The sequence below is a fragment of the Microcebus murinus genome, chromosome 10, assembly GCF_040939455.1.
Source record: "Microcebus murinus isolate Inina chromosome 10, M.murinus_Inina_mat1.0, whole genome shotgun sequence".
Taxonomy (NCBI): domain Eukaryota; kingdom Metazoa; phylum Chordata; class Mammalia; order Primates; family Cheirogaleidae; genus Microcebus; species Microcebus murinus.
Window position 1 is genome coordinate 25302553 of NC_134113.1, and position 26312 is coordinate 25328864.

Genomic DNA, 26312 nt, shown 5'->3' on the forward strand with positions numbered 1-26312 from the left:
AGAAAACTAAAGAGACCTGTGGCTGCCAGACAGGAGGGCTGTGTTGGGGACAGCCACCAGGATGTTGAGTGTCTCCCCCCATCTGACACGCGCCGTGCAGGAGAGAAAGCCTGTCCTCCAGTTGGGTAGGGCGTGGGCCCATCAGAAGGAAGCTGGAGGTGGGCATGGCACCCCGTGGGGCTGAGGAAGGAGGCCCCAGGACAGATGCGTCCCCTCAGGTCAGGGGGCCTGCAGGGAAGAATCCCTGGAGGCAGCAATTTCCTAAGAGTCTGCAGAAGGGCTAGAAAGAAAGGTGGCTGTCACAGCTGCTGGGGACAGACAGCCACAGCCGTTTGTAATGCTACCCATTTAGGAAGGACTCTGCCCGTCACCCTCCCCACACCCTGACCCTGAATGATCCGGCACACCCTCGTGGCCGGTAGGGGTAGGAGTTGGGTGGAAAGAGGAGAACCACGAGGCAAAAAGAGGGAGAAGCAGCCGGCCATGGCCTGTCTACACCTCAGCCTTTGGGCCTGACACAGGCCGGGGGCAGGGGTGGGGGTGGTGAGAGACTCGATATAAAATCAGGCTCAGGGTTTCATGCATCTTGCACCGGAATTGCAACTGTGTTTGCTATTGCAGGTGACTTCAGACTGTTACCTGGGGGTGAGGACAGAAGTCATGGACCTGCGTTTTTATCACATCTCGTGAGCAGTGTATTCAACGTACCAGTTACAAACAGAGTAAAAGTGGTTTAAACAACAGGGATTTAGTTTTCCTGCCTAAAAAGAAGTAGGGAGGTAGGTGGTTGCAGGGTTGGCTCTTTAGCTCACTGAGGGCTGCACTCATCCATCCTTTGCTCTGCGGGCCTCAGTGCATCAGCGATGTCTCTCCTCCTGGCCACGAGATGGCTGCCCAGATCCAGACATCACATCCTCACATAGAAACACGAGGAGTTGCAGGCCCTCCTCACTTCTTGCCTTTTATAAAGAGGAAAATCTCTTGTAGAACTTCCCCACCAAGACCAACCCTATGACTCTTGGGCCAGAACTGGGTCACATGACTAACCCTCCCTACACTTTTCCTGAAGGAAGTCTTCACTTCCTTATTTCCTAAGTCTCCTCGAGCTGCTATAAACTAGAGTCACTGCCTCCCTTTTATGATTCCAATGAGATCATCAGGTACCTGACTGCCGAAACCTGTGCACGTACTTCACAGCCCTGACCTCCTTGGTTTCTAGATCAGTCGATGCTGCGGACCTCTCCCTGCCCTTTGAAGCTCTGTCCTCTTTAGGGCTTTCCTCTCCTGCTTTTCTTCTACGTCTCCACTGCTCTCCCAGGTTCTGTGGCCCCATTATCCACCCACCTCCTTCCTGCACATTCTCCATGACCCAGCTACCACCTCTGTGCCAATTATGACCAGAATTTGTACCTGCCTCTTTTCTAAGCTACAGATCCATATTTTAAATTTCCTATATAATGTATCTGTCCATGGATGTCCCTAGAGCAACTGAAACTAAAAAATACAATCTGTTCTTTCTCCCTTATACCAAATCTGTGCCTTCTGCATTCTGTACTTCCATTAAAGGCACCACCACCGCCTACCTAGTCACCCAAGCTGGAGACCTCAGAGCCATCTCGCTCATCACTGCCACCATCAAGTCATGTCACTTTTTTATTTTATTTTTTTTATTTCAGCATATTATGGGGATATAAATTTTAAGGTTTCAATAAATGCCCTTTCCCCCCTCCCCCCACAAGTCTGAGTTTCCAGCATGACCATCCCCCAGATGGTGCACATCTCACTCATTATGTATGTATATACCCAACCCCCTCCCCCCTCCCACCTGCCCAATACCCTATTACTGTAGTACCTATGTGTCCTCTTAGAAGTCATGTCACTTTTACTTGCTAAATATATCTTAAATTCATCATCTTTCCATCTCAACTGCAACTGTGTTGGCTCTGGTTCAGGTCTTCCCAGGATAGTTGTAATAGCCTCTTAAGTATTGCTCTTTGTTTTCCTGCCTTGTATGAGGATGTGATACCTGGAACTGTGGCAGCCACCTTGGAACCATGAGGTGACCAGAGTGAGAACTAAAAGCAAACATGCTAAGAATGGAAGCAGAAAGATGGGCAGGAGCTGGATCCCTGTCAGCCCTGTTGAGCAGTTGAATCAGTGCAGAAATCATCTGCTTCCAAACTTATGATGTGATATCATAAATATCTGTCCTGCTTAAGCCCCTATTTGCGTCCATTAGTTGCATCACAAAGCATTCCTAACTGACACAGGGTGTGGGAAGATGAAGGAGACAGTATGACCAAACTTATGACACATGGACATGGTGATCCTGAAGCAGCAATTTTGGTATAAGGGATGGTTTTAGGTAGCTGGGGGGAAAAGCCAAATTATTAAACATTTAGTTTTTTATTGTAGTTAGTAATATGTTGAATAGATACCATGCCTATCTTTCCATACAAACCCTCACTGATCATTTGTCTCTTTCACTTGGACCACTCTTAATTTTTAATATAAAGCAGTGTTTCGAGTAATTTTGTGGAGGGTGTTTTAAGACGGTCACAGCAAACATCCCCGGGGTCAAAACGGCCCATCAGATCGGCTTCCGGCAAATGTGCGTTTTCATCTTGGGTGCACAGACCCGTGGAGGCGCGACCGTGTGGATTAGGGTGGGGGCGGGGCGAGTCGACGGTGGCCGGAGCAGTCAGTGCTTTGCGCCTGGAGGCCGGGTCGGGGGATCTGGGCGTTCTTGGCCTCCATCTCACCCAGCCTCTTCCGGTGGCTCTGGGGGGGGGGGGCCTGCTCCTGGAGCGGCCAGGGTGCGATGGAAGCGCCTGCGTGGCTGCCCCCGTGTCACAAGGGAGCTCAGCTGTCTCCTGCCGCTGGGTCTGAAGTCCGCGCTGGGCATGGGGGTGGCAGTCTGGGTGGAAGCAGGGGCCGGGGGGCCTGTCTGGAAGCTGTATGTGTTTCTGGTGGCTGCTGCTTAAGGGAACCACCACACACGGTCCCCGTCCCTGTCGTGCCACCGCAGAGGAAGTATAAAGGTGGGGCCCTGAGGCGCGTGAGGGCAAGGCAGAGCCCTGGGCCCCAGGGAGCTGCCCCTTCCACGCTCAGAAATGCGGCTGGAGTTGGGAACGTGTTGGTGGCAGTGGTGTAGCGACCTGGCATCTCTGCCAACGGTCAAGAGCGGGAATGAAGAATCCAGCCTCCGTGGTCACCAGTGCGAAGACCCTGGGGCCAGCCGTCCAGGGCCACCAGCTCCTCACGGCGAGCCCGGCAAAGGCCGCGTCCCGGGGCTCACACGCCACCCTTCCCCGCACTGCCCCAGCGCGGCTCTTCCGACCGCAGCGTCTCCCAGCTTGCGGGAGGCTTTCCTAGTCGCGGCCCGTTAGTTCTTTCTGAAGAAACCGATTCAGGTCTCAGTGTGGAAGAACTGCCCTTCCGCAAAGAGAGAGACGCGTCAGAAACGCTCCGTGGCCCTTGGCCTCTGGAGAAACGTCTTCCTCTGTTCGATGCCATCTCTTCTCAGGGCGTTAGAGGACCCGGCGGTTTCCCCTTCAGACGCCGCCAGCACAAGGGTGCCATGAGTGCGTCGGCCGTGCGTGGTCACGTCCTTGATCCCCACGCTTCCGCAACGTCTGCGTCTGGGCAACCGGCAGGGGCCCTGGGCGACGCCGCCATTGCTGAGGTTATAGCAGCCTCTAGGGGTTGCCACGGGTTACTGAGTGCTTGGTACCGTGTCTGGGATCTGTCGAAGGCTGTATTTCCTCCCGGTGTCCCCAGTGGGGACAGAGGGTCTGGTGGCTGGCCCTCAACACCACCTCCACCTGCTGAGCCTGGGCTGGCACTGGCGAGGGGGTCGCCCGGGCATTGCACACCCTAACTGTGCACGCCACGCACACGCACAGGCACACACGGCCACCTGCTCTCAATGGGGTGCGGTCAGCCCTCCCCCCGCTTATGTGACAGTCCCCCCAACCCCCGCCAACTCCCCCAGGTCTTCCCCGAGTCCGTCCCAAGCTCCCCCCTCTGCAGGTACGAGCGCGCGAGGCCCCGCGGAGCTGCTGCCCAGAGGCATTTAGCATTTTCCCGAGTCTGCCAGCCTCTAGTTTCTATGATTTATCTCCAAATCCAATCCAATCTTGTCACCCTCTGCTGAAGCCTTCAGCAATTTCCCACTGGCCCTGGGATGAAGGTGACTCCCCTTAACGAGGCCTTGCCCGACTCTCCTGCCCTCCTCAGCCTCATCGCCCCTGACACATCCCTGTCTCCGCACTCTGGCCGCGATGAATTGCTTTTCATGCTTCAAACGCTGTGCCCCTCGCACTCCTGAGACTTGGCGGCGCGGTCCCCTCTGGCCACGGCTCTGTGTCCCGCACGGCGGCGTCTCGTAATTCGTTATGAGTGAGCGTGTGTCCCCGGCACTTGGCAGCAACGCGACTTGCCCAGTGCGCAGCCCTGAGCTCCGGCTCTGAAGGCCACCCAAGCAGTTTAAGACGCAGTCCCTGCTTTCACGGAATTGTACCTTCTAGTTGGGTAAATAAGACACGAACCCAGGAAGCAACTAGAAAGCAAGTGTTAAACAGAGGTTGCAAACTGGTGGCCTGCAAGCAGAACCTGGCCCTTAAGTGTATCTTGCTTGGCAATACAATCTTAGCCAGTGCAGTTGTTGTTTTTCCAATTTTTTAAATTGTGGTAAAATAATATAAAATTTACTGTCTTAACCAGTTCAGTGGTGTTAAGTACGTTCATGTTGTTGTGCAACCATCCCCACCACCCATCTCCAGAACTCTTTTCATCTTGCAAAACTGAAACTCTGCTGAAACACTAGCTCCCTATTCCCCTCCCCCAGCCCTTGGCAATGACCGTTGGGCTATTTTGACTAAGTACTGTACCTGTGCAAGTGGATTCATGCAGTAATTCATCTTTCTGTAACTGGCTTATTTCACTTAGCATCCACATTGCATATGTCAGAATTTCCTTCCTTTTAAAGCTGAATAATAGTCCATCATGAATACACACACCACATTTTGCTTATCTATTTATCTGTCAATGGACATTTGGATTGCTTCCACCTTTTGGCTATTGCGAATAATGCTGCTATGAACACCAGTGTGCAAATATGTCTTCAAGACCTTGCTTTCTGTTCTTTCGAGTATATACCCTGCAGTGGAATTGCTGGATAGCAGGCTAACTCTATTTTTAATTTCTTGAGAAACTGCCAGACAGTTTTCCACAGCAGCTGCACCATTTTGCATTCCCACCAACAGCGCAGGGTTCCAGCGTCTTCACATCCTCACCAACACTTACCTTCTGGGTTATTTTTGGATAGTAGCCATTGTAATGGGTGTGCAGTGTTTGAGACCTTTTGAATTAGTTGCAAATGTTTAAAAATCAGATTTCATGACTTATTATATATATATATATATATATATATATATATATATATATATATATATATATATAAAAGATCTATTTCTTGTCCTTTGGAAAAAGACTGGGAAACTCTGGCAGCCCTGGGCTGGTACTTGCCCCGGTGACAATTGATTGGAGTGAGCAGCAGCCGGGGCCTGCATGTCCCAGCTCACCTCCCCACCTCTCCCATGGGCTTCTGCGCACAGAAGACAAGGGCAGGGGCCTCTCACCCCAGCCTTCCCTGTTGTACAGTCAGGGAGAGAGAGGATTTTTCTTGTATACGTCCTCAATTAAAGGTGGAAACATTGGCCAGGCACAGTGACTCACGCCTGTGATCCTAGCACTCTGGGAGGCCAAGGCAGGAGGATTGCTTGAGTTCAGGAGTTCAAGACCAGCCTGAGCAAGAGCGAGACCCCATCTCTATGAAAAATAGAAAAATTAGCCGGGCATGGTGGGATGCATCTGTAGTCCCAGCTACTTGGGAGGCTGAGGCAGGAGGATCGCTTGAGCCCAGTAGTTGGAGGCAGCAGTGAGCTATGATGACACCACTGCACTCTAGCTGGAGTGACAGAGGGAGACTCTGTATCAAAAAAAAAAAAAAGTGGGAAAATTATAACAAAAGCAGACAGGAAGACTGAGAGTACACACTGTTTTTGTGATTGTATGTACCACTTCTGTTTAATTTGCAAATCCTGATTCCTAGACTTAGGCACCTTGCTCATGTAAGTTCTTCCTGGCCCCTGTAGGCATCTCGGTGTGTGCCCCGTGGGTTAGACTGTGGTGACTGTCAGTCACGAGGTGTTCTGAGACAACGCCTGCCCTGCAAACTGGCTAATCCAAGGCAGCTTGAGAAACGGGGTGGAATTTCACCTCTACCTGGAAGGAGGGCATGTGTTTGCTAGGGCTGCCAGAATGGACATCACAGAGTGGGCGGTTTAAACAACAGAAGTTTATTTTCTCACAATTCTGGAAGCTGGAAGTCTAAGGTGAAGGTGTTGGCAGGGCTAGTTTCTTCTGAGTCATCTCTCCTGACTTGTAGAGGGCCACCTTCTCACTGTGTCCCCACATGGTCTTCCCTCCGTACCTTTCTGTGTCCTAACCTACTTTGCTTACAAGGACAGCAGTCAGATTGGATTAGAGCTCACCAAGATGGCCTCATTTCATCCTAAGTACCTCCTTAAAGACTCTGTCTCCAAATATACTCCTGTTCTGAGGTGCTGGAGTTTAAGCCTTCAACATAAGAATTTGGAGAGGACGTGATTCAGCCCATAACAGATGGACAGGACCAGGAAGGAGGAGGGCGAAGGTACCGTGTGCATTAGTTTTCTTATCTTCTCAGCAGCTGTGTTAGTTTCCTGTTGTTGTCATAGCAAATTGCCACAAATGTATTGGTTGAAACAACACAAATTCATTTTCTCACCTTTCTGGAAGTCCTAAAATCAAGTGCTGGTAGGGCTGCAGCCCTGCTAGAGTCGTAGAGGGGAGGATATGTCTGTTGCCTTTCCCAGGTACTCAGGCTGCCCGCATCCCTTGGCTCGTAGCCCCATCCTACAACACTCCAACCTCTGCTTCCGCCATTATGTCTCCTTCTCCGTCTCTGAATCTCCTGCCTGTTTCTTACAGGGATTCTTGTGGTTACGTTGGGCCCATCCTGATAATCCAGGATAATCTGCTCGTTTCAAGATGCCTAGTTTAATCACATTTGCAAAGTCCACTTGTCACATAAGGTGACGTTCACAGTCCCAGGGACTAGGACATGGGCGCCTGTCTACCACAGCACCCCTCGCTTCTCCCCTGCTCCAGCCTCCAAGAGCTGCGTACCAGAGTGGTCACGTGACTGTCGCTGGGCCAGTCTGGGCCCCCAGGGCTTCCCTGCAGTGACAAAGCAGTACGGGAGAGTGTGGGGCTGGCAGAGGCCAAGCCTCCTGAAGGCTGGGGTTTTAGTCCACACTGCAGAGATGAAGACTCCGGGAGTGTTTCCATCGCTGGTTCCAGTTGCTCCCAACCGTTCCAGTTGCGGTTTGGGGATCAGTGTATCCTCCATCTATTTGGGTTCAGGTGGATTTCCATCCCTGGAGGTCAAAATCTTGACACATGCAGGAACTGCTTTGAATCAAGGCTGGGCGGAGAGGGTGGGGGGTGCAGGGACAGCAGGAGCAGAGCTGGGTGATCCTGAAGCTTATGTAGCTCCAGCTTCAAGGCCGCTCACACACGAGTCCCCCCTCACTAGGGTCACATGAGTGCGTTTTGGCAAAATGTGTAGAAGATACAATGTAGAAGATACAGTAGCCTCGATTCATCTCCTTTTCAACTTCCTTTTTCAAATGCTTCCCATGCCCCAGAGTGATCATGGGCGTTTCTGAAAAACAGCTGGGGGGAATGGAGTTAAGGACGCGTTTAATTTGTGTTACATGGGATATATATACACACACACACACACACACACATATATATATATATATATATATATATATATTTATATAGGGTTTCCAGTCCCTTCATTAAGTTTGCTAGTTGGCTGAGTGTAGGGTGGCTTTAGGAATCCTTCTCCTACTGACCCCTGCCCTCAGGTGTGGGGCCATAGGTCGAGGTGGGCTAGGAACGTGTCCCACAGCGCCCGTCACAGGCACGTGGGAGTGGAGCAGAAGCAAGTGGGAAACGTACAAGGCCCCAGGGCTGGTCTGTTGGAAAATTCTTCCAGTCATCAAACATGTAAAATTGTAAAGTGGACAATTGGACTCTTGATTTCTGGTCAAAACTGAAATTCTGTCCTATTGGGAATATACCAGATAAAGCTCTGTAAGCATACTATATATTGATTCCTTTTTTTGATGGAAATTGTGCAAATTCAAATTTATCAGGATTCCTGTGGACCCTGGTAATAACACTCACAGGATTGAAGGGAATAGTAAGAATGTCTTTGTGTGAAGTTGTATGATTCATGCATCCTACTGTATCGGACTGTGTCTCAGCAAGACATTACCAATAACAGATTGTGAAGCTAAAATAAACTTTTCTAAACTATCATCTATGCTAGAAAACAGCCTGAAGTGTCTTTCTATTCCCTTTATGGATAATGGGATTTCAAACTTCTTGTCACATGAAGAGACAGTCAAAAGAGTATGCAGCCAAAAAGGAAGGGGAAAAGTATTCTAGAAGTGTGTCAGACAATTCATTAACACAAACTAATGTTATTTTTCTATATTTTCTGTTTTTATGGGTATTTGCCAGCTTTTAAAACTTTGTAATTTATTGTGATGTATATTCTTTCTTCCTTTTTTTTTTTTTTTTTTATGACAGAGTCTTGCTCCATCTCCCTGGCTAGAGTGCTGTGGTGTCATTATAGCTCACTGCAGCCTCAAACTCCTGGGCTTAAGCAATCCTCCTGCCTCAGCCTCCTGGATACCTGGGACCTCAGGCAGGTGCCACCACATGTAGCTAATTTTTCTATTCTTTGTAGAGATGGGAATCTCACTATGTTGCCCAGACTGGTCTCAAACCCCTGACCTCAACAGATTCTCCCGCCTCAGCCTCCCAGAGTGCTGGGATTACAGGTATGAGCCACTATGCCGGGCCCCTGTATTTTCTTATTCTATTCATTTTTGTATTTAATTTTGCCTTTGTAATTTTGCATTCGTTGTCTCCAAGAGTTCCTCGTTATTCAGGCCCCATTACCTGGGTCAGCTCCCACTCGGAGGCTGCAATGAAGGGTTGGGGGTGGTTGGGGATGGCCAGCCGGCCTAGGACAGAGGCTGAGGACAGGAACCACAGTAAGCAGGTGGAGGGGGAGACAGGTGGGGACACTGAGGAGGGAGGACGCAGAAAGCTGGGCGCAGGAGGGCAGGCTCGTTGAGGTTGACACGGTGTGCATGAGGGGCTCCTGTCGGAGAGTGACAGAAGAGGGGGGCTCCCTTTCTCTGGGAACAGCTGCTTTCCAGCTGCTTCAGCCTTCTGCACCCGTAATGAGTGGAGAGATGATTAAAGACTAAAACAGGTGGCACGTTCCGGAATCCTGAAAAAGACTCAAAAAAATGTCACTTTCTGAAACTGAGATTTATCTGAGCCAACATCAAATGGATGGGGGTAATCACAGGTTGGGCGCTTCCCAATTCTCACAAGGGTCTTCAAAGAATAAGGTAGCCCCTCAACCCAGCAGGACTCGAGAGCATATCCTAAAACCACATCCGGGAAGCGCCGATGTAAATGTAACTAATGAAAGATGTACTTGGGAAGAACACGGCTAAATGGATAAATAGGATAAAGTATTTAAAAAGCAAATTAAAAAGTGGCAGTCTCACACACATACATACACAGATGAATAAATTAGACTAAAAAAGCTTCAAGCAGAAAACATATAATGATTTTTATCCAAGACAAATGACACATAGGGAAAATATTTGTAACTCATGTCACAGCCAAAAAGTAATTTTCCTAATATATCAGAGTTCCTATAAATTGATTTTTTAAAAAATCCAAAAATCTAATAGAAAAATAGGCAGTTCATAAGAAAGGAGATACAAATGCCTCTTAGATATAGGGAAAGATATTAAACCTTCACAATAAGGGAATGCTAAATAAAATTATGCTGCAGTGTCACTTTTCAACTCTCAGATTGGCAAAGATAAAAGAAGGTTTGGTGAACATGTGGGGGAACAGCTCTTATGAATTGTTGGTGGGTGTAGATACAATTTCTGCAAAAGCCACTGGCACTTTGTATCCATACTGTAAGTGCACATACCCTTTGACTCAGCAGTTTGACTTCTAAAAATTTATCCTATACATACGGTCACATGTGCACGATATGACATATGGGCAAGATTATTTCCAACACTGTTTGCAATAACAAAAGATGGGAGACAGCCTACCCAACTGTCTAGAGGGGCCAAATAAATCGATCGCTGCACATCCATACACTGGAATATTACTCAGCTGTAGAAAAGAACAAGGGAGCTTCGTTTAAACTGGCACGAAACTATCTTCAAGATACGCAAAGTAAACAAAAAAGCAAAGTAGAAAAGATATATAAAGTACTATTACTGTTTTAGAAAGGAGGAGCAGGAGGAATATGGCTACGTGTGTGTTTGAATGAGCAGGAAGATCTGGGAGGGTCCCTCAGACACTCTTGACATCCGTCGCCTCCAGAACCCGGGTCTGGGTGCCTGGGCACGAGGGCGTAAGTGGGAGCCTGGTGTCTTCCCCGTGCAGAGTGGAATCACGGGAATCGTCATCAGCTCCGCACACGGTCACTGAGGGCTGGCCGTGTGGCAGGTTGCAGGGATGTGGCAATTGCTAAAGCAGACAAGTGTCCTGACCTCCTGGAACATATTCCCTAGGGAAGGAAACAAGCAATGAACAGGTGAAATGTGTAGATGGACAGTCAGACAGAAAGAGAGAGAGAAAGCGCAGGTACTTGAAGAAAACGAAAGATGGCAAGTGGAGAGTAATGTGGGTGGCTGATCTGTTATTTTAGACGGTGTGGTGGTCAGGGAAAGTCTCATGTCCTCCAGATACCGAGTGGGGAGTGCCTAGGGGACAAGTGCAAAGCCCTGACGTGGGAGCTTTTGAGGAACGGTGAGGAGGCCGGCGTGGCTCAAGCAGAGCGAGGACGGGGCCGAGACGGGCGCTGGAGTGTGTCCCGCATCAACCGTTCCCAGGAGCAGTGCAGCCTGCCTGGCCTGCTGGGGCGGCGCCAGCCCTTCAGCCCTTCCCCAAGGAAGACATGTCCCCTCTCCCAACTTGAGCCGTCGGAGCAGAACAGGACAGTGCCAGGACAGTGCCAGCTAGAACCGTGGCAGGTAAATGGTTTGGGACGTCCAACATTCTGGGTGTCGCCTGTCTTTTTAGCCAGTGCTTGTAATGACTTCTCTCTGAAATGACTTTCCGGGACCAAGGCAGCACTTAGACAACTCCAGCACCACGGCCCAAACACAAGTGTTTTGCTCCACCTTGAGGAAGCGCCCCCACGCTCCCAGAGTGCCCGTGTGTCTTGCAAGGAAACAGGTGCAAAGTCTCTCTAATGTTGGCTATTCCCGGGCTCGTACGTTCTAGAAGTAGCTGCAGACCAGCCTTCTGCGCTTCTCTTCGGAAAGGTGGCTGGCCCCGTGGGACCACCGCTCCCACCAGGGTGCATTTTCTCTGTACGACATGTGCTATGTCAACTTTCCAGTCACCCTGGGTCCTCGCTCTTTAAGACAAGCAGTCCCCAGGGGAAGAGGGTTGGATCCTGCATAATTGGACGGTTGGCTGTATCCAGAGAGAAGTGTTTACAGAGCACATCGAGAGCCAGCCCAGGGCCCCGCGTGTTTGCTCAGCATCCGCACGGCAAACAGCGAGAGCCTCCGTGGCATGGAGGGGTCAGAACGGGATTTTGCTCAAATCCAAGTAAGCCTCTGGGGTGATGGCTCACTCAAAAGGCCACGGCATAAGGAAGCATGTCCTGGAATACAGGTGCCAGGCCTCCCTCATCGGGGTTGGACAGAAGGCATCTTTGCTCTCTCGTCTTGCTTTCTAGCAACAGAAGCGACTCTGGGATACTGAGGGCGACCTGCACCTGTCTCAGGGCCTGAGTGCCTGGAACCAGAGCCCAAAGGCCAGCTGGAGGGCGGAGGGCGGAGGGGGTGGGGAGAAGGCAGCGCCCGCCTGGGAGCTGTGCTGATAACGGAGACCCAAGGCTTTTATGCACATGATTAGTGAGGAGCTGGTTGCCTGGCAACGGCAGCCCCTTCCTCCTTCCATCGTACCCCTCAGGCTGCATGTAATGTTTGTGACATTTTTCTTTTCAGAGCAGAGACAGGGAGTCACCCCCTTCATTAGCTGAAGATGGTGCCCACCCCCCAGCCCCCTTACTAGCTATCGATCTGACTGCTGATTAGAAATCATCTTCTCAAAGCAGTTAATTATTAATTGCACAGTGGACCGATTGCTGTATGGAGATAACCCCACCGATAGGAGTGCATGTAAGTGAAATGCTGAGACCAAGACCTGGCCCAGAGGAAGGATGTGCAAAAATTAGCTGTTAAAATAATGAACAATATCTCTTTCTTCTAAGAGATTTGAGTAGTAAGACCTTCATTGGGCAGTCTTCATTGTTTTCTAAGAGATTTATTCTTTTCTCTTGGGCTCTTAAAATACTACAGCCAGAGATCTCTCTGCCCTGCCCCCACATCCACTGCTTCTGTTTACCAATAGGGAAACTGAGGCCCAACAAAGGAGGTGAAGTTTCTGCAAAAGTCACACAGCTCAGGATGCCAGTGCTGGCTGAATTCAGACCTCCGGGTCCTCAGTCTCTTTCTAGTACAGCTCTAGCCTTGGAATTCAGTGTGCAATATGGTCCTACCAGGAGTGCATCAAAAATGCAGATTTCTGATCTGTTGCGCTGCGACACATTCATTTCTTAGAGTTACTGTGACAAATTATTACAAACGCAGTGGCTTAAAACAACACAGATTTATTATCTACAGTTTTAGAGGTCAGAATGCTCACGTGGGTCTCACAGGACTGCAGGAAGGTGGTGGCAGGTCCCAGTGCCTGTGGGAGGCTCTGCAGAGAGTCTGTTCTTTGCCTTTTCCAGCTTCTCAAGGCCACCTGCACTCCTCGGCTCATGGCCACGTCACTGCCATCTCCCCTGCTGTCATCAGATCTTCTCTGCGTCTCCTGCCCCCGTTTCCCCCCTAAGGACCCTTGTGATAACTGGGCCCACTCAGATAATCTGGGGTAATCTCCCTATCTCCAGATCCTTAATCACATCTGCAAAGTCCCTTTTGTCATGTAAGGTCACATACGGGTTCTGGGAATTGGAACATGGACATTTTGGGGGGTTCATTATTCTCTCCCCAACAAGCAAAGCCCCCTGATTCGGCCCCCTGGGGTAGAGCCCTGGAATCTGCACCCCGAGCAGCTCTCCTCCCGCCTAGGAAGCAGGTGGCCCCAGACCCCATGAAGGAAACACTGCGTCACACCCTGCTGCAGCTGGCCCGAGGGTTGTGACTAGCAGGGCAAGGCCATTATTTCCATTTTATAAGATAAGAAGCTGGAGGCTGAGAATGGTCACTTTCTGGCTCAAGGTTCCACAGCTAGAGCCAGATTTTAAACCCAAATCCCCTATTTCCACACCCACGGTTCTCTTTGCTACAGCAGGATCACCATCTACGTTTTCCCTCTATCCAGTGGACGCAAATTGCGGAGACTGCTCCCCTCGTCTTAAGCCCAGAGTGGATCCAGGGACCTGCCCACGGCCCTGCTTGCTGGCTTCAGGCTCCACTCCCAGGGGAGGCGCTGGGCAGAGGAAGCGTCTCCTTCACTTTCCCCCGTGCAGAGTTGATCCCTGCCGATCTGCTGAGAAACACTTGTTAACAGAATGAGACCGATGTGGTAGATCAGTTCGAAATACTTGGCACGGAAATAACACCTGAGCCTTTTGGTGGATTATCCACGAGGACCAGACTGATGGGAGTTAGGGGCACAGGGAGATAGGGCGACCGGGTGACAGATCTTTTCTGTTCAAGTCCCAAGAGGAAGGATAACAAAGGAGACCCTCCGTCGCTGGTGCGCGAGTGTGCGAGCAAGCGCTAGGTGGCAGAGTTTGTCCAGGAATGAGAACGCAAACGCGCCTTTCCTTTGGCTTTAAGGGCGATTTTACAAAGGGAGAGCTTCTAGGGTGAAGGGTTATTGCCTTTAGTACAGTCTTGGTCAGTAGGTTTCTAATTGGGCTATTTATCTGGATACAAGTGTGACATAAGAACCCCAAGGGCGGGCTGAGAGCAGGTGCAGTGTGGATAAGGACCATCCCGTGAACACCTTTTAAAGGGTCCCTTGGCTCAGGGTCTCCATCCTCCTTTAGTGTGAATTGACTCACGACCACTACTTGGCCATTGTCGTATGGCAGTAGGTTTAAGTATTGAGAAGCACCACACAGTGTTTTAGGCGTTTTCTAGCACATGGTCTCTGCAGCTGGAGAGCATAAACAATAGATTTTTTATTTTTATTGTTTGCACATTAATGCGATTGTGCACACATACTAACTAGTAGACACCTCTCACGTCCGCTCCTGCGCCGTCCCACCCCCCTAGTGGAAGGATCACTGCAGAGGTGGGGGGGGCAATGCAGCATGCCAGGTCCCTTGCTTGGGAAGGAACCCCAAGAACACACGATTCAGCCATCTGTAAGGGAGTGCCATTAGACAGATTTGAATTTAGCAGTGGCCTGAGGCTACTATCTTATTTAGAACAGTAACTGCCTCAGTGAGAACTTCTGGGCACCAGGCCCTGGGTTTTTCTTGTGCAATCTCATTTAAACAATGCAACAACCCTGTAAGATACATACTGTGTAGTATTATGGATATTTTACCATCGAGGAAACTGAAACTATGAGAGGCTAAGAAAGTTGTCCAAGATTATCCAGCCAGGAAGTGGTTCAACCAGGCCTCAGACCAGGAACTGTCTGACACCAGAGCCTGGGAACTTAGCTCCTGCCATCCTGGAGGCCCAGGCAATCGGATGGGAGAAAACCTGGGTGGTGGATTCTCACACTTTATGTTCTAATCTGAATATAGTGATGATTTTGTGGGGGCGGAGGGAGGGTCTTAGAAAAGTGACTCCAGATCTCTGTTGAATCTTAAGATCTTATAAGGAGGCAAACACTTCATAACTCAACGGGTCACAGGAAATATACTATAACCTGGGTGGTAGAGACGTGCGGGGCAAGAGCCCAGATGAGGGTATGGAGCCAGGGGCCATCGCCAGCCCTGAGATCTGCAGGAAGCTGGCACTGGGTCCAAAGGACACTTTTATAAAATGGAAATGTAACAGGATGATGTGAGGTGTTGAGGGGGTTATTCCCTCAAGCTGCCAGCTGCTGGGAGGTACAGAGAGCTTACCTTCTGCTCACGGGCTGAGTTTGAGGGCTGGAGCCTTGTTAGGGAGAGCCGCATGTTAGGGAAGCGAGCACTGGAGAAATGCCGCAAAGGCCATCGGCAGGGGGCGGCTGGAAAAGGACGCCACGTCTCCCAAGGGACCACTGGGAGCTGTGGCACTGGCTGCCCGGGCATGTCTCCCGCCACGTGGTCGGCCACCGGGACCAACCGTCCCACCACAGGGAATCACAAAGGACATACTCAGCTTTGCCTTTTCTTCCTCTCCCCCAAAGCCGGCGGGGAAAGCACTGGCAAGGGGGGTGGGGGCGAGTAGACGATGTCCCTGTCCCCCACGCCCAAATCTAAAGCCACTAGTCCCGTCTGCACTAGAGGCAGGGAGGAAAGCCCTAAACCACTTCCTAGCTGGGTATAGGGTTGAAATTTCAAACCGAACAGTGCAGGATCGTCGTAACTACAGAGAAGCTGTTTTGATAACTAGATGGAAAGTTACGGAATCAGACGGGGATTTGTGCAGCTGATGGAGCCTGCCACCCAGCGGGAAAGGGCCCCTCCACACAGCGCCATTGAGAGATTTTAGTGGGGGGAAAAAGCATTTCATGTTTATCTCCCCAGAGAATTGACAATCTTCACTAAACCTGTTACTTGAAGGAAAATCGATAAATATTATATATTCTGCCACAGGTGAGAGACTGCAGCCTGCCTTTTCATGGCGCACAGCTCGCTCCTGTGCACGTGGGGTGATCACCTGGCTCTCCGGGACCTTCCTCCCGCAGATGTGTCTTTCTTTATTATTTATTTTTAATTTTTATTTTTTATAATATATATTAATCTTATTTTTTCTTCTTTTCTTTATGTGGGCATGTACACCTTGGAATATATATATATATATATATATATATATATATATATATTTTTTTTTTTTTTTTTTTTGAGACAGAGTCTCGCTTTGTTGTCCAGGCTAGGGTGAGTGCCGGCGTCAGCCTAGCTCACAGCAACCTCAAACTCCTGGGCTCAAGCAATCCTGCTGCCTCAGCCTCCCGGGTAGCTGGGACTACGGGCATGCGCCACCATGCCTGGCTAATTTTTTCTATATGTGTATTTTTTAGTTGGTCAATTAATTTATTTCTTTTTTTTTTTTTAGTAGAGACGGGGTCTCGCTCTTGCTCAGGCTGGTCTCGAACTCCTGACCTCAAGCGATCCACCTGCCTTGGCCTCCCAGAGTGCTAAGATTACAGGTGTGAGCCACCGTGCCCAGCCTCGCAGATGTGTCTTAAGTACCTCAGGTGATGGTCAGGGAAGCCCAGAGTTTCTTTTCTGAGCAAATGTGTCATTGTAACTGTTTCTTCTGCTCTCACAGCGAGTACTAGCTTCTCAACTTCCTCTGCTCAGAGACCTCTGCCCTCTGGGGGGTCTGGACTGATCCCACACCCCTCGTATCCCTGGCCCCTTGCTGTGTCTCCCTCCTGAACTTTCAGTCCTCAGCTTGGTCTCTGGGCTTCAGAAGGGCCATACGATATGAACTTACATTGCAGACGCGATGGTGATAATCTCACATCAACCCTGCGGTTCTACCACCCCTTGAATGCAGATTTGAGCAGTGGGAGAGCCCACAGATAGACACGTCTATGGGACAAAGGCAGGAGTCCAGAAACAGACCCAAGAACTATATCATAATTCACCTTTGTCCTCTGTGATAAAGATGCTATCCCCAGTCCATGGGAAAAGGCAAGACTGTTCCATAAAGAAGGCTTGGAGAATTGTTTAACCATGTGTGGAAAAGCAGCCATTTAAATTCTCAATTGATGGGACTCAGAACACAATACCCCAAAATACAGCACCTTGGCATACTGACTATTTTAAGCTGAAGAAAATTGAAAAAAGAATCACAGCAGCAGGAAGGTCTCTCTGACCTTCCCCCTGGCCCTCTCTCTCATGAAGGGAGCCATAGAAACTAGAATCCTCCTGCCCCACCTTCCCCAAAGCAAGGCTGTAGAACACAGGAAGGTCTCTCTGACCTTCTCCCTCCCTTCTCCCCTGAACACCTTCTTGTGGCAGGTGTCCTGCTCCATACTCAGAGGGAAGAAATGTCACAGAGGGATGCCAAAAACAATCTGAACAAACAGGTCTTGCTAAGTTCCCCGTAATATATTATCATTAGATCATACCCTTTTGACTTCTAATCATACTTCTACACAACTGTTCATACACAGATTTCCCCATTTCTTTGGGTCTTTATTTCTGAAGTCTCCCATGTCATATAAAATCTATATTAAATAAATCTGTTGTACTTTTCTCTTATTAATCTATCTTGTGTTATAGGGTGTCTCAGCCACAACCTAGCCATAGGCAAGGAAAAGATACTACTTTTTCTCCCCTACATTTCACACTACCAATTTCTGATGGATAAAAGAGAAGTACGGCTGGGCGAGTGGCTCATACCTGTAATCCTAGCACTCTGGGAGGCCGAGGTTGGGGGATCATTTGAGCTCAGGAGTTCAAGATCAGCCAGAGCAAGAGCAAGACCCTGTCTCTACTAGAAATAGAAAGAAATTAGCTGGACAACTAAAAATATATAGAAAAAATTAGCTGGGCATGGTGGCACATGCCTGTAGTCCCAGCTACTCGGGAGGCTGAGGCAGTAGGATCGCTTGAGCCCAGGAGTTTGAGGTTTCTGTGAGCTAGGCTGATGCCACGGCACTCTAGCCTGGGCTACATAGTGAGATTGTGTCTCAAAAAAATTTTTTTTAAATGTATACCAAAAACAATATAAATACAATCAAAAGGTATGGTAGTAATATGGTCCATTAATTCCCATTGTTCCAGGGGACAGCAAGCCAACAGCCACCAGCCAACATGTGAGCCAGCGCATCTTGGACCAACCCTTCCCTAGCCATGCCACCAGTTTACACAGGTGCATGAATGGACCCAGCCAAGATCAGCCCAACCTGGTCCATGTTATCAGGTATAGTCTGCTGATCCATTGACTCATAAGTAAATTTATTTTGGTTTAGAACACTAAGTTTTAAGGTGATTTGTTATGCAGAATTAGACAAATGATACAAAAGGGAAATGACAGATTGGAACAAATATGTGCAAGGAATATGAAAGATAAGTATTAAAGTATTTAATATGTAATGAGGTCCTATAAATCAATAAGAAAAACACCGTCTGCTACAGTGAAATGAATAAAAGACATAAGCAGATAAGTCATTAAGGAAGAAAGACAAATGACTAATAAACTAATGAAAAAACACTAAACCTCACAAAAATAAAAGAAGTGCAAGCTAAACATTAAACTACACTTAGATATTTTTTACTTATTAAATTTATGGCAATTTAAAAATATTCAGTAATGATGAGTGTGGTAGTGTGAATGGTACTTTTATTTATGGATGGAAGTATAATAAACAATTTCTGGAAAATAATTTGGCAAGATTTGGAAAATGGGTAGATGTAGTTGGTTGGTGTAGAGCATATTATTGTTCTGAATTCCTCATGGCTCCCTGTCTCCATGCTCTTTGCACGATGTTGCAGTTCTTCCCACTAAAAGAAGAGTTTTCTTGCATATTGACATTGTGGTTGGCCTGGTGGCTGTGTTTGGCCAATGGAACGTTAACAAATGTGTGCTGCCAGCAGGGCTGTGAGCATCCTCTGGTTTCAAAGTTTGTTCTGTCGCATTTCTCCCTTTGTCACAAGAAGAGCTTCCACTGTGTAATCCTGTTGCTTCGACCTGGCCCTGGAGTGAACCCATGGATTTGGGAAGATGGAATGGTGGTGAGAGAATAGTGCTTGGTACTTTCCTAATCCTCACATACAAATAATATCAAAACCAACAATCTGTAGACATTTCCAGCAAAACCAGGTGGGAAATTACCCTGTGAACTCTGAAAATAGAAGCAGGTAAGGATACATCATTTTTTTTTTATTTTGAGACAGAGTCTCACTTTGTTGCCCAGGCTAGAGTGAGTGCCGTGGCGTCAGCCTAGCTCACAGCAATCTCAAACTCCTGGGCTCAAGCAATCCTGCCGCCTCAGCCTCCCGAGTAGCTGGGACTACAGGCATGCACCCCCATGCCCGGCTAATTTTTCTTCTATATATATTAGTTGGCCAATTAATTTCTTTCTATTTATAGTAGAGACAAGGTCTCGTCTCACTCTTGCTCAGGCTGGTTTCGAACTCCTGACCTTGAGCAATCCGCCTGCCTCGGCCTCCCAGAGAGCTAGCATTACAGGCGTGAGCCACCGAGCCCAGCCATGAGGCTACATCATTGATAGTCACAAGACCTGCCTGGCATGAGCATCTGTGCAGGAGAAAGCAGAGAAGATGAATGGGGCATTTAACAAACCTGAGAATACGAACCCCCTCAAATATCTAACAAGGATCACTGGAGGCTCAGCAGGCTAATTTTGGAACAGTAGCTGAAATTATTTTGCCTACTCAGTCAGCTGATGAGTGGGAGTGGGGAGCCTGCAGTAAGGTCTGAAAGGTCTGGAATAGTCTAGTCCTTGTGAACACTCAAAACCCACCAGGTGGGGCTCCCGTTCAGGACAAGGCCCTTCCCTGCTACTAGGAACAGAATTAGAACTGAACAGCATAGGCATTACAGAGAGGAAGGGAAGGAGGTTCAAACAGAATAGGATGAGGGGAACATATCCAGGAAATCTTATAAAGCAAGCTGCTATATTTTTGCGCTATATGAAACACAACAGAATAGGTAATTGTGTAAAGTTGGAACAGTTACCTTGGACAAAGCCTCCTTCTTTCAAAGTTCAAGAAAATGGAATTTGTATAAAAATGAGTAATAGAAAAGTATTGAGGTCAAACCTCATACAAAGTTATTGTAAGAAAAATGAATAAGGAGCAGAAGAATGCTCCTCTACATAATGAAAGCAGGCCAGAAAGATTTGCTTCAAAAAGAAAAAGAAAAATACAATGTACTATTTCAAAGTGAGCTAAACGACATTAAGAAAATGATACAAAACATTAAAGTACAACAGAAATGAGAATTAGAAAAAACTCAGAAGTGACAGCCCTCAAGAAAAATATAAAAATGAATATAAAATGAATAAAAATATACAAATGAATATAAAAATGAAAAATATAAAAAAGAAATACAAAAATGAAGTCTAAACTACAATGACCCAGTGAACAAACACAATAGGTAATTCCTTAAGAGAAACAGAAGGTGAAAATAAGAAAAATATTAAAAATCAGAAGAAATTAAGAAAAAGATAAAGATTTGAGAAATAGTACAATGAATGAAAGAAGATCCAACAGATGGATAACAGAAGTTCCTGAATATGAGAGCCAAAACAAGAAAATAAAACACTAAATGCTATTATTTAAAAAAAATCTGAAATTAAATAAATTTGAAAGTACATATTGAAAGAGCACACTCTGCGTAAGAGAAGATTGAACCTGCATGACCAACACTAAGACACTTTCTAGTAAAATTTCTGAACTTTTAAGAAAAAGGAAAAAAAAATGTAGGCATCTAGGCAAAAATAGCATGTGTCTTGTAAGGGAAAAAAGATTATTATTAGACTTTTTGATTGTGACAATTGATGTCAGAAGAAAATGGAATAGCATATTTAGTATACTCAGAAAAGAAAATGTAATATTCAAGTACAAAGGGGAGAGACAAACTGTTAAGAACATGCAGAAACTTAGGGAATATTTTTCCTATGAGTACTTCCTGAGGACCTTATTAGAAAATAGGCTTTGGACAACCAAAATGTTTAGAGAGACTTTGGCATAAGGACTGATGGTGAGCATTAAACATGTGGTTACTTGTGGATGAAGACTAAATGAGAGTTAAAAAGGAGTGAATAGTAAGTGATGACTATATGCTTTGACAATGTAGATATAATACAACTTTGAAAAGTGAGGGGAGAATATGCAAAACTTTTAAATAATTATTTTGAGTAATCATAATTATTGTGGTTATTCTGAGTATTGTTAGTTTGAAATGCTCCTGTGTATAATGTAGAAGTAAATGAGCAATTATGTGATAGTCTATCATTTCTAATGTTTTGAGAACCAGAACCCTGATTCTTGGTGTGGAAGTAGGAAATACAGAAATAGTATTTTAAAAGTTAGGGAATAACACTGTAGTCCTGAATTTGAATTGGAAATATCACTGTGAAGTCATGAAATGTTTTATCTTCAAAAATGTTTTCCAGTTCTGTTCACTGAAAAAGTCCTTAAATATTGACCAACCCACCAGTAGCATAGAGCATGCTGGAGCTCAGCTTATGATAATGTAATACCATTTTCCACTAAAAGAAAACCAGAGCCTCTTGTAAAAATGATTAATTCCAAATCTGTGGCGAAAAAAAGTACAAAATTAGCCTGGAACATTTTGTCATACCAAATAGCAAGGAATCTATCAAAGGTTACTAGAGATTCCCAGTGGCCAAAGAAGACAATTTTAGCTTCTATTAGGACAAGAATTGGAATGAATTGAAACTCATCAAATATGTTTAAATTCATGAGTTCATAATAATAAAAAATAATCAGTCTCCTTTGGAGGATGACAGGGAATTAATTCTTTCTTTTGAAAAATGGATGAATAAAAGGAAAAGAATCAGGCACTATCCTGACTTTCCTATATAAACTGTACTGCTGGGTAGCCATTAGTAGATGAGGGGATGTATATCTTGATAAAATTAATTTATTTAATAAATAAAATGAAATGATAGAATTATATAATTACCATTTTGCAACTCAAATGAATTAATGGATCTAGGCATTGAGCATTAATAGCTGCTAACATTAAAAAAAAACAAAAACAGGAAAAATCAGGCATCATCTATATACTTGCTATAGGGATTGAGCCTAAGTCTGCTTGAGCCTCTAGTTCTAGCTGCCCATTTGCAGGAAATACACAGGACAAAGGAATATGTTGAGATGCACCATGAATATGTAATCCACAAAATCTAGACTGTGGAAAATTTTACAGGTCAAAAGGCCCAGATTCTTAAACAGATAAATTGTAAGGAAAGAAAAGTATAATGAGTGAAATTACAGATTAAAAGAGACTTAAATAATATATTTTAAAAAATTTAAAGACTACACCGTAAGGTCTATGAATATGTACATGAATGGTTAGGCTATAAACAAATGCAAAGAAATGATTATTGTAAGAGTCAGAATGGTGATTAATTTGAGGGGGGCAGGAAGGAAAGGGCTATAATTGGGATGAGGCATATGAGGAGCTATCAGGGTGGCTCTAAGTTCTATTTCTTAACCTGAGTAGTGGTTATGAAAGTGTTTGTTTTACAGTTCACTAGGATATACATTTATTTTGAATTATTTTCTTTATATTTTATTTTATAATAAAAGGTTAAAAACTAAAACAAACAAAAATAGCCCCACATAGAATACACCTGGGCTCTCCCATAGGCAAGGCTAGCCAAACCCAGCCTATATCAGCTAGTCTTCAATTGATCCAAGCTGTGAGAAAGAAAAAAGCTTATTGTTCTTTACTCCTAAATTCTGGGGTGATTTGTTACTTAGTACTATTGTGGCTTTTGCTGTCTAATACAGCTAAATCCTCAACAGCTATTTCAGACCTCTTCTCATCTCACTATTGAGTCTAGAAAAGGCCAGATAGTTGTTTTCTAGCCTCCCTGATAGTTAATGGTGGCCACATGACTCAGCACTTAAGCCCTAAGGGAAATTCCATTAGGAAGTTTGTGGGGAACATTTTCTTTCATAATTAAAAAAGAATGGGAGGCCGGGCGCTGTGGCTCACGCCTGTAATCCTAGCTCTTGGGAGGCCGAGGCGGGTGGATTGCTCGAGGTCAGGAGTTCAAAACCAGCCTGAGCAGGAGCGAGACCCCGTCTCTACTATAAATAGAAAGAAATTAATTGGCCAACTGATATATATATAAAAAATTAGCCGGGCATGGTGGCGCATGCCTGTAGTCCCAGCTACTCGGGAGGCTGAGGCAGAAGGATCACTCAAGCCCAGGAGTTTGAGGTTGCTGTGAGCTAGGCTGACGCCACGGCACTCACTCTAGCCTGGACAACAAAGTGAGACTCTGTCTCAAAAAAAAAAAAAAAAAAAAAAAAAAAAGAATGGGGCCGGGCGCGGTGGCTCACGCCTGTAATCCTAGCACTCTGGGAGGCCGAGGCGGGCGGATTGCTCAAGGTCGGGAGTTCGAAACCAGCCTGAGCGAGACCCCGTCTCTACTAAAAAAATAGAAAGAAATTAATTGACCAACTAAAAGTATATATACAAAAAATTAGCCGGGCATGGTGGTGCATGCCTGTAGTCCCAGCTACTCGGGAGGCTGAGGCAGGAGGATCGCTTGAGCCCAGGAGTTTGAGGTTGCTGTGAGCTAGGCTGACGCCACGGCACTCACTCTAGCCTGGGCAACAAAAAGTGAGACTCTGTCTCAAAAAAAAAAAAAAAAAAAAAAAAGAATGGTATGTGAACAGCCTTCCTCACTATCCTGGCTTCATGTGCCCTAGCTTTCCTGAATTTTGCTTGCGGGACACTGTGATGCTTGGAGCCATTTGCCACCATGATACAATAAGCACATGGATAAAAAGTCAACATTCTGAGTATGTTGTAGCAAAAAAATAGAGAGTCAATTTCTTGATTATTTCATTGAGTCACTTTGTCGTCCTTCAAACTTCTTGGTTGCATAAACAATAAATACTCTAGTTGTTAGTTAACTTTTCTGTTACTTGCAGCTGACTTTCTATTACTTCCTAACTCAGACAGCTTTAGAAATGTTCAGTCTTTAACCCAGTAAGTAGTCTCATTGCCAGCAATTTGTCTTAAGAAAGTAATCCAAAATATGGTCAAAGAATATTTATCAAGGCATTATCTATAAAGAGAAAACAAGAAGATAATCTAAAAGTTCAACATTAAAGAATAATTAAAGAAGTATCAATAAAATAATATACATGTATTAAAATTAATGTTTTCAGAGAATAAGGATATGGCAAAATGCTCATGTTTAATGAAAAATTTAATCAATAAAATTGTGTAGGTGATGTCACAAAAAATGGCAGAATAAGGACCTCCAAAAATTCTCTGCCCATAAAAATGAAGAGAAAACTGGCAAAATTGTCAAAATTGAACAGAGAATGTTGATTCAAAAGAAATGGCTGGATTTCAGTAAAAACAATGAGCTCTTTGACATTTTGATTTGCCTTATAACTATCCTCTTCTTCCCAGTTCTACAGTAGACTTGAAAATCAATATCCCACAGGGATGTTGTAAATCAGTATCCTGGCAGCCATTGGAAGGGGCAGAACAAGATTAAAACTTCTCAAAAGCCTCATTCCCAGAGAAATGTCATTGTTTGACCTGTCTATGGTTCCCTGGAAGATCCCACTCACAAGGTTGTCTTTATTTGACTTGACACAGAAGTCTCCCAGTACAAATAGCCTTTCCCCAGGGGCATTTGTCAAAAACAATTAGAGACAATTGTTTAACATCACTGGCTGCCTTAGGTGGTGGCTAACATCTGGGCAAACAATAAGTTAACCAAAAAGCTTAAAAGGAAAATCTAAGGACTAAGATGTCCCATGAGGGCTTTGAGAAGCTTCAGCATATTTCTGAGAATCTAGAAGGCAGAGTGCACACATAGGGCTTATGACCAGGGCTGTGTATGCTCAGGGAAAAAAGAAGGGCCTAAACTCTCACCTCTGGCTAACCTTGAGTCTGTGAAAGCAGCAAGTGGAAGCTAAGGCAGAGTTGTAAGCTGCCTGTCTATATTGAAAGCACGCTCCAACATGTACAGAAAGCCCTTCAACAAAGACTGGGAAATTAATTGGTTCTAGGCATTTAAAGAAATATCTATCCAATCATTAGTTAACCACTAAGCTAAATGAGCAGAGACTTCAATGGCCACATACAACAAAGAATATAGACTTTACAGAATTAGTTCAGAAGAGTTGTTAAACAAACAATAACAACCACAAACAGTAACAGCAGTAAAACCTGGGAAAGCTGGGAAGAGAGGAAACTACTCTGATTCATAAAATTATTTCATTATATTATTTAAAATGTCTAATTTTCAACAAAAAAATGAGACATGCCAAAAAAAAAAAACAAAAAAAAACAAAACAAAAAAAAACCCAAGCAATTATGGCACTCTAGATATATACTCAAAAAAAATGAAAACCTACACAAAAACTTGTATACAAATGTTTGTAGCATCATTACTCACGATAGCCAAAAAGTAAAAACAACCCAAATTTTCATCAACTGATAAATGGATAAACAAAATTTTGTCCTTCCAATGGAATATTATCCAACCATTTAAAAAAGTACTGATGCATGCTACAACATAGATGAAACAACAACCTTGAAAATATTATGCTAAGTGAAGGAGCCAGACACAAAAGGCCATATATTGCATGATTTCATTCAGAGAAAATGTTTAGAATAGGCAAATCCATAGAGACAGAATGTAAATTAGTATTTTCTGGGGCTCTGCGGGGAGCAGAGAGGGGCAATGACTGTTGGTGGTTATGGGATGTCTTCAGATTGATGACAATGTTCTAGAATTAGTGGTGATGGTTGCACAACTTTGTGAATATACCAAAGACCACTGAATTGTATACTACAACGGGGTGAACCTTATGGTATGTAAATGATACCTTCATGATTAAAAAACTATGTAAGTGGTATGATCCCAATTTTGTTTAAAGTACTCTATTTGATACAAACCTTATGCAACTTCCCGAAATCTCCTGACTGCCTTCTTTCTCCTTTCTGATCAGGACACCACACTGAGTCACCCCTCTACTCCAGACTCTGCTGAAGCGCCACACGAGACATGGGTCTGGCTTCATGTGTGGCCAACCAAGGGCTATAATGATACAACTTGAAAGTTGAAGAAAGTTAGTTCCACATGGGTGAACCTTAATTCATAGGAAATAGGAGACAGGGAAGAATTAGGCAATAATATCCCCATATTTGTCCATGTTTCAGACTATTCCAATGTGCAATTTGTCTTTGCAAAACTCCCAATAAAGTCCTGCATGCCAACCAGGCACATCTGCA

The 26312-nt window shown here is 45.7% G+C and overlaps 1 long non-coding RNA gene across 1 annotated transcript; it reads left to right on the forward strand.

Annotated features, from left to right (window-relative positions):
• The first annotated feature begins 1905 nt into the window (after positions 1–1905).
• Positions 1906–26312, forward strand: LOC142873269 (uncharacterized). Its single transcript, XR_012921310.1, has 4 exons — positions 1906–2346; positions 18107–18245; positions 18983–19057; positions 26030–26312. It is a non-coding gene; the product is annotated as an uncharacterized LOC142873269 (long non-coding RNA).